Here is an 8,754-nt window from a genome sequence, read left to right on the forward strand (position 1 = left end):
GTTGACAAGAGCTGTATGTTTCACAGTGGGTATAAAGAAAAGAAATCGGTGAGATTCCTATGTGTCTCAGGTTCCTTGTTTGCCTCTGACAGTGTAACAGTGAATAGCATACATGTACGGTTTCCCCATGTCCTTGACCCCGACGCATTCTAGCTGAAATGTGTAGACACAGACTTCTAAACTCTTGGATAGGCTTGCCTTTTAATTGCCTGTGAAAAGTGGGTTTTGGTTTTTTTTTCATTTTTAGTTCAACGTATTTAACAGCCTTACCCATTTCTTCAGAGCCTTCTGAGAACTTCTAAAGCTCAATGTTTTTTTTTTTTTTTCTGGACAATACAACCAGAATAGTATGATTTGTTTAATATTGATAATTTATTAAGTGGTTTCTGAAGTTTATTCCTAATAACACCAATGTTGCATGATTTTTTTTAACCATCATAGAACTGAGGAAAATGAACACTTACATATTCTGAAAGCTTCAGTTGCCTTAACACACACCTGTCACAATAGAACATATTTTCCAATTCCCAGGTCAAAATATATGTTATTTCTTCTACAGTGGGAAAAAAAACTTCAAAATTTAATAGAGCACTCTCATAAAATACTCCCTGTGTGTGGGTTTTGTCTCCAGGGAACAATACTGAACCCTTTTGTCTTTTTTTCACAATGTTGAGATTGGACCTGGGACCTCAAGCATACTGTGCCAACTATGTAGACCAGGCTGGCCTTGAACTCATAGAGAGGCACTTGAGTGCTATGTTATGTATCCAGCCTTCTTACGGTTTCAGAGTTTATTTTGAGATGGGGTCTCGTGGATTCTTCACAGGCTTCTGTTCAAATCATAATGTAGCCTGGGCAGTCTGAATTTATTATCCTCCTGCCTCAGATATCACAATGCTGGCAGTCACTGATGCCTACCACTCAGGTTAGCTACCTTTATGTTATTCTGAGTGTTATCCTTTCTGTAATTCTACATTGTGCACGTGATTGCCTCTACTGTCCCAGACCCTTCTGGTCACGGGCAATGGTTCTCATCAGGACAGGAGCTCTGTACTTTCTAGGACTTTTTGACCTGGAAAGAGAGAAAGAAGTCAGTTTCAGCTTTTCTCTACACCCATCCAGTCAAGAAACTCACTGTCGATGGTGTGAAACTACCCAGTGGCTACCCAAGGAAGGCTACAAGCCACTCAATGCAGTCAGAATCCTTATTTTTAACTACACCAGACTTACCTTGTACCTAGCCCCAAGATACGCGCAGGTTCCCACCTGGTCTGGTGTCACTTGCAACAAACATACAAAAGAATTCTACAAAAGAATTCTAATATGCGGGCTGGTGAGATGGCTCAGTGGGTAAGAGCACCCGACTGCTCTTCCGAAGGTCCTGAGTTCAAATCCCAGCAACCACATGGTGCCTCACAACCATCTGTAATGGGATCTGATGCCCTCCTCTGGTGTGTGTCTGAAAACAGCTACAGTGAACTTGCATAAATAATAAATAAATAATATTTTTTTAATTCTAATATTCATAGATACAGGCACGTTTAAATAAATAATTTTTTAAATTCTAATATTCATAGATACAGGCACGTTCGTTGGACCCCCACACTTCCTGAAGAAAAGGACACGATTTTAAAACCTCCCGTTGATGTTTAAGCCATTCGGGAGCAAACTTTTAAATCATTGATACAAACCCAGAAACTTTTTTGTGTTTCCTTTCCTTCTTTTTAGCCCTAGGTAGAGCAGGTTGGCCTTGAACTCATAGAGATGCACTTGCCTGTCCCTCCTGAGTGCTGGGATTCAAAATGGTGTGGACCATGCCTGGCTTTTCCTGGTCTCTGTAAAGGCTGCAAGCAGCTCTGTTCTGATTGGCCGTAACTTTAGAGCTATTGTGTCAGTGTCCCTTATAGGGTCCAGCTTGCTGATTATTTACCTCCATTCCTCCCTGGCCCTTGGGTGCTTTTTCTGTGAATTTCTCTCTGAAATACCCTCCCAAGTGAGAGCTGACTTAAGATTGGGAATAACTGTTACAGAATTCACAAAACATTTTGCCTTTGAACTTAGGAGCCAATTTCCACAACGTCTTTTTCCGACTGAAAGAATTCTGGTGTGAAACAAAATGTTCAACGCTCTGCCATGTTTAGCCAAGAGGAATAAATCATTTAGATGAGAATGTGCTGGGAGGAAACAGTCAGGCAGAGCCAGCACCAGGCTCCCAGCAGCCAGCAAAACTCGAAGGCCTAAGGCCAGAGCTCCCTTATCCAGCCCTCTCTTCCCACTGGGCTCGTTTTTATGCATGGAATTTTCTTCTTGTAGCCCAGACAGGCACCAGCTGCCTCTCTTGCTTCTAGGGTCTCAATTTGATAAGAATAATCTTACAATTTCTCACTGGTTTCATCATTAACTAGATCTGTCTGATGTAAGTCTTTTGCAAAGCCCTGAGTGGAGATGTTATGTGGGAGGCACTGAGAGCCACCCAAGGCGCTCCCCTCGTTTCTCCAGTGTCCGGAGATGTGTATAGAGCACCCCCCTCCATGAGTTTCTGTTTCTCTTAAGCGTCTGAGTTTTATGTCCCCCATTTCATTTTTTTATAGCTCTTCTGACTCACAACCACTCTCAACGATAAAAATGATTAATGCAAAATGTGATCCTATTAAAATCTGCATACATTGAATACATTTGTAAAAAAATAAAAAGGAAAATTATTTTTGCACGTGTTAGATTTACTTTATACTTTAATACTTAAATGTATCCACTCAAAAGAAAAATGTAAATGGTAATGCGTGTACAGTTTTTGAACAATGACATTTTGATTTTAAAAATTAAGTATGGTCACATTTAATACTTTTAATTTGCAATAAAGCATGCTTCTCCTGGCATTATAATTTATCTGGTTCCCTAGCAATATAAGCCGGGGATGGGGAGGGAACACTAAGATCGGTCTGTGGTCATGCAATGATAGTTAATAAACACACAAATTTAAATAAGAGTGACACTTTAATCTTCTAAAGCTTCAATCTGATTACAGCTCACATTTTTTATTTTCAAGAAATCCATTCTTTTTTAAAGTGCAACAAAGCACTTTACCCTGGTGTCTTCCATGTGTCTGGTTGCTACTAATGTAAAGCATGAACGCCAGGAGCAGTGCACATCCTACTGTAATTCCAGAGCTTGGGAGTGAGTTCAAGGCCAACCTGGGCTACACTGTAACAAGCCCCAGATCTTAGCACAACCGATGGCCTGTGAGAGACGCCATTCCAACCTTAAAACCCAGTATGCAACTGAGCGCCTACCAAACCAGGAACAGAGATCTAGTCCATGGTTCCAGGACCCAGAAAAGCCCCTAAATGGACGAACCTTGCTTTTTTGCTTCTATGATTTTACTTCTGCTAACTATCTTACTAACTGAAATGTGTCTACTAAAATGTGAATTTTGTGTATAAAAGACAAAGAGCGGTGAGGCTTGGGGCTGAATGGTTTGAGCAACTGTGCAGTTGCCAACTGACAATATGGACTTTCTATTTGGCCTTGAAGGTATCTGTGTGTGTGCTCTGATGGACTTACCTCAAAAGAACATGGTGAGGGGGATCTTGTCTCCGGTTTTTCCTACTCCCAAAATAATAGCGGGTGCTGTAATTCACACCAATTACATCTGGATGCAAAGACAGACACGTGTTGGTACCTTCGATGTTCCTCGGCCTCTCTGACCTTCTGGGTATATTCAGGAATTGAAGATGGCGAGAAGCTAAGGGAATGAACACTTAGGCTTGTCACCAAGGTGAATCTTTGTCAGCATGGTTGGCTTCAGAATCACCACAGAAATACATCTCAGTGTTTCTCAACGAGGGTGTGTCTGGAAGTAAAAGGCCAAATAAGAGCCACACCATCACAGGCCAGGGTCCAGATTGAATGTAAAGGGGAACTGGACCCTAGTGCCAACTGCCATCTTTCCCTGCTCTCTAAGGATGCAGTGCGGCCAGTCACATCTCACTCTCACCATGATGCCTTCCCCGCAGTGATGGACTGTGTCCCCTTGACCTGCAAGCCAAGCCATCCCCTCTCCTCCAGCTGCTTCTTGCAGGGTGTCTACAATGAGTAAAGTATCTAGTCCAGCGCTTTTGTACTGTTGGCAGGAACCTTTAGAATTAGCCCCACCCAGGGGCGGGGGTGGGGGGAGAAGACATTTTCCCAGTTCACAGGTTTGGAAATGGAATGCGCCCCACCCCAGATAGCCATGTGAGTGTTTATTCCCCCACACCTCTCCAACTACTCAGAGCTCCCTAGAGTCACCATGCCTGACACTGACCTGTCTCCAGAATGAGCAATGCACTTGCCAGATAGCCCTTTGCTGGGCTCCGACCCTCCATGGCCTCACACAGCACCCAGATGCTATGGTTCTTCCTAAAAACGCCACTCTCCACCAGACTTCTGGGCCTGGAAACTCCACTAAAAGATTATTCCCTCTCTGGTATCATTCACGATGTCATCACAGTGCCAACACTGTACACGTTTGCCTGGCGGAGGCTGACAGCAGACAGGCTGACATGGGTATCACTGTGTTATTTGTGTGCAATATTTGGAAACAACATAGCAGACTGTTAAGAACTGCTGCCTCATGGGTGGGTTGGTATTCCAGCTCTTACTTGAAGTGTCAACTTCTAGTTTCTTTGGAATGTCAGTTCTGTCAAATGATGTTTTGCTGGGGCACACAGGTGAAGGGATGTCTTGCTAAAGCAGACACTGGAAAGAATGTTTTCCTGAAGCAGACATGGATGAAGGGAATCTATGCTGGAGCAGACACAGGAAAGGACCTGTGGTGAAGGAATATAAATATGATCCCACAGACAGTGGGGGTTAGAGCATTGGTTTGCTTTGTTCTACCTCACTAGTCTTCACTAAAGACATGCATGCATGTATTGGTTTGCCTTGCACAGCATTGCTGAGCTCAACCTGTGGTAATGCTGCCATTGAGAGAAGCCCACCCAGGAACTGCTCATGTGGCTCCTGCGTCAGCTCGTCATTTCCTCAGGCTGGCTGGTGAGTCTAGTGGTTTCTTCGGGATTGAACTACAGCTGCTGGTTCGTGTGTCGTGTCTGCCTGCTGAGAGGACTGGACTGAAGCTGCTGATTCATATTTTGGTTTTTGCTCCAGGGACTGAGCTGCTACCAAAGAAGATCAAGTTTGACCCCCAAAGAACATTGCTAAACAAGCCCACTTCCCCCATACTCCCCCATATACTAACATCTTTTCTCTTCCACTATCTCTGGTAGTTATTGGGCAAGAAGAGAGGTTGAAAGTTTATTAAAATAGGCCTCAAAAAAATGTATGCCTACACTGACTCTTATCCATAAGTCAAGTTTATTGTCTATTCATGAACTCAGGCTACTTATCCAACCTGAACCTCTCAGTCTTCTCTTCTGTAAAATGGAACCATGGGCCATACAGTCAGGGACATACATAAACTACCCAGCACTTAGGAATAGCTCCATAGCTGTTTTCTTTAGCATTTGTTTAGCATTTGATTACATAATTAAGAAAAACCTAATTCTATACAATTTTTTTAAAAGATATACATTTTTCTTTAGGCATAAGACACAATATTTATCACAGATAGTTTTCCAAACCAAGTTTTTGGTAGGAGAGAACTCAGTAAAGGGTCTCAGGTTTGCACAATAATGTGAACAGTTTGTAGCTAGCATCAGGGCAAACGGGTCAGACAGTTGTGCCTTTCAAAGTCAAGACCAACAGTTTACACAAATGTGTGACCTTCTTCCTCTTCTGGTCACCAGCTATTTTCTCATCTGTTTGTCCTTGGACCGTGTGATGTTGAACAACTGGTTGAGGCCTGCCCTATTTGGTTCCAGCCCTGGGGCACACGGCTTCTGTACCAAGAGAACATGGCTCCATTTTCTCCAAGACAAGTTAAAGTTTGATGGTTTGTGTGATGGTTTGTATATCCTTGGACCAGGGAGTGGCACCATCTGAAGGTGTGGCCTTGTTGGAATAGGTGTGACCTGGTTGGAATGGGTGTGTCACTGTGGGTGTGGGTATAAGATCCTCACCCTAGTTGCCTGGAAGTCAGTCTTCCACTAGCAGCCTTTGGATGAAGACATAGAACTCTCAGCTCCTCCTGTGCCATGCCTGCCTGGATACTGCCATGCTCCCACCTTGATGATAATGGACTGAATCTCTAAACCTGTAAGCCAGCCCCAATTAAATGTTGTTTTTTTAATAAGACTTGCCTTGGTCATGGTGTCTGTTCACAGCAGTAAAACCCTAACTAAGACAGTTTTTTTGAGGTGTTTTGACACTACGGGTCTGTAGAATATGCTTTCAGAGGCTTCAAGGTAGATCTAGGTAAGACAGAAGCCAACCAAGCCAAACCTAGACTGGAGGCCCTAGAAACAAGAATTTAGGAAGAGACCCAAAGGCACAATGGATGCAAAAACCCAGGTGCTTCTGGCTGTGGATACTGATGTGATCTGGGCCAGTCCCAGGGTGGTGGTAAACCATCGTAAAGAGCAAGCTTGTAAGAGAACCAGGTCCCAGGCAGGAAAAGGGCTGGCAGTCTAGTCGTGCTCAAATGCCACTCAGTTGAGGACATTCAGATCTGGATACAGCCCCTTAGAAATGGCAGTAATATCAGTTGTTATGCATCAAATGCGGCATCCTGTTTGTATAGCAAGTTAGAGACCAATTCCTTACCTTGAGCTAAGTCATGCCTAAGTTGTCCCCCATCAAAGCTATAACGGTTTTCAACCAAAGATGCCTTTCTAAGTCTGAGCAATGTTTGCATAATGTAATTCTAGAAAGCACATGTAGTTCTAGAAAGTCAGTTTCCTGGGTTTTGTCTTGCACTGTGAGCCAAAGGGAGCTTTTGTTTGCTATTCTGTGATAAAAGGACACTTGTTCTCTAACATGCCAGTATGCAAACACAGCCGGAAGCATCGTCTCTGACAGCTTCCCCATATTTACCAGAGTACCAGAAGGGGGTCTAATTCACACTCTCATCTTATCTGCCAATGGCCACCATTCCTCATCTCTCTGTCCTCTTCAATAGCCCCATCACAGGTCCTCCAAAGGACAGGCATGCTTGCTGTTCAACTTTCATGTCATGTCTCTCAAAAAAATATCATTTCATTTCTCCTTATTTTTAAGAGACGTGAGTACAGCTTACCATGTTTTTTCCTACTGAATGGCTTTCTTGCGGTCTGCTGTTAACGGTTACTGTGTGCCGAGTTTCTCTTGGCTGAGTACATTTACCTTCCACTCAGTCTACTCCTCCCATGATTATTCCATGGGAATTTGAACAAGTATAATAGCATAGCCTTCTGCCTGTTGTCATCCTCGAATTTTGCCTTAGAAGTCTTCACATTCTAAGACTACATCCACCAGTCTACATGAGTGGAGAACACACTCCGCTTGTCTGTGACTGGTCTTACTGAAAGTGCAAAATGACGTTCACAAAACGCGGTGTTTGAAGAAGAAAGGCTCCCATAGGCTCCCATAACTGAATGCTTGATCCCTCAGTTGGTGGAATGTTGGGAAGGATTAGGAGGTGTGTCCTAGTTGGAGGCAGTATGGCCCTTGGAAACCTTGGGAATTTCAAATGACCAGCCATTGCCAGTTAGCTCGCTCTCTCTTCCTCATGGTTTCTGTCTCAACGTATAAGCTCTCAGCTACAACTCAAACAACACGCCTGCTTGCCCACTGCCGTGCTAGCCACACCAATAGTCTGCAACTCTCTCCCTGTGAAACCGTAAGCAAGACCCCAATAAACTTTTTCTTCCGTTAGTTTCCTTGGTCATGGTGTTTTTTCATGGCAACAGAAAAGCAACGAAGAGACATAATATTTAGATTCTAACAGTGTGAAGCTGCTAGAGGTCCAAAGGACAGCACAGCGGGGACCTCAGCCTTCTGTTACAACTTGTCCTTCTATTTCACTAAAATCGAATCTGTCTCTGGAGTTCTTCCCACCCAAACTTTTTATTTTACTTCTGTCAGTCTCACAGAGCAAACACTGCAGGACTGTGCCCGTGAGTGGGGCGAAACAGATCCAGGAAATCATTCAACTGTGGTCAAGGGAAGCTGTCCCAAATTCAGGTAAGAAAAAATGGCTGACTTAGGGTGGTACCAGCTGGGATCCACCCTTGTCCTACAGCCACAAGCACCAGCCCTCTCTCTCTCTGTCTCTCTGTGTCTCTCTATCTCTCTGTTTCTGTCTCTGTCTCTCTCTCTGTCTCTGTCTCTCTCTGTCTCTGTCTCTCTCTGTGTCCCTCTATCTCTCTCTGTCTATGTCTCCTTCTGTCTCCCACCCCCACCCCACCCCACATGCACGTGACCGTGTTCATTCACGCGTGCACAGCACCTGAGCCCATAGGAAGAGCAGCCTCTGGTCCTGCAGCTGAGCAGAAATTTTGGAGCTTCTAGGGAGGACAGACTTGGGGCACAGAGAATAGGAAAGCAGAGAAAAAGAAATTTTATGTGTGAGTTCCCGGGGAGGGGGGCGCGGGGGGGGGGGTTGTTTGCCAAATATCTTTCTATTCCTGGTTCCCTTTCTGCTGTCCAAAATGAGTGTTTGGTGTGGCAGCTGAGGAGGAAGGCCTCGGGGAGAACCTGTGAACACTTTTGAGGCATGCAAAATCAAAGAAGGGGAACCAGAATGAGAAGTGGATGGATGGCAGAGGGCCATCGGGTACCCCAGGAACCCAAGGTCACAGAGTCTGCTGGGTACTGCTCTGCAGCGGCGGCAGAGGG

The 8,754-nt window shown here is 44.4% G+C and overlaps 1 long non-coding RNA gene across 1 annotated transcript in view; it reads right to left on the reverse strand.

Annotated features, from left to right (window-relative positions):
• Positions 1-358: 358 nt before the first annotated feature.
• Positions 359-8,754, reverse strand: part of Gm19689 (predicted gene, 19689) — a 44,634-nt gene continuing 36,238 nt past the window's right edge. The window contains exons 3-4 of the long non-coding RNA NR_045094.1: positions 3,562-3,850; positions 359-1,072 (exon numbers count right to left, since the gene is read on the reverse strand). This is a non-coding gene — a long non-coding RNA (predicted gene, 19689). The remainder of the gene's footprint in view (positions 1,073-3,561; positions 3,851-8,754) is intronic.

The sequence above is a fragment of the Mus musculus genome, chromosome 17 (genome assembly GCF_000001635.26).
Source record: "Mus musculus strain C57BL/6J chromosome 17, GRCm38.p6 C57BL/6J".
NCBI lineage: Eukaryota > Metazoa > Chordata > Mammalia > Rodentia > Muridae > Mus > Mus musculus.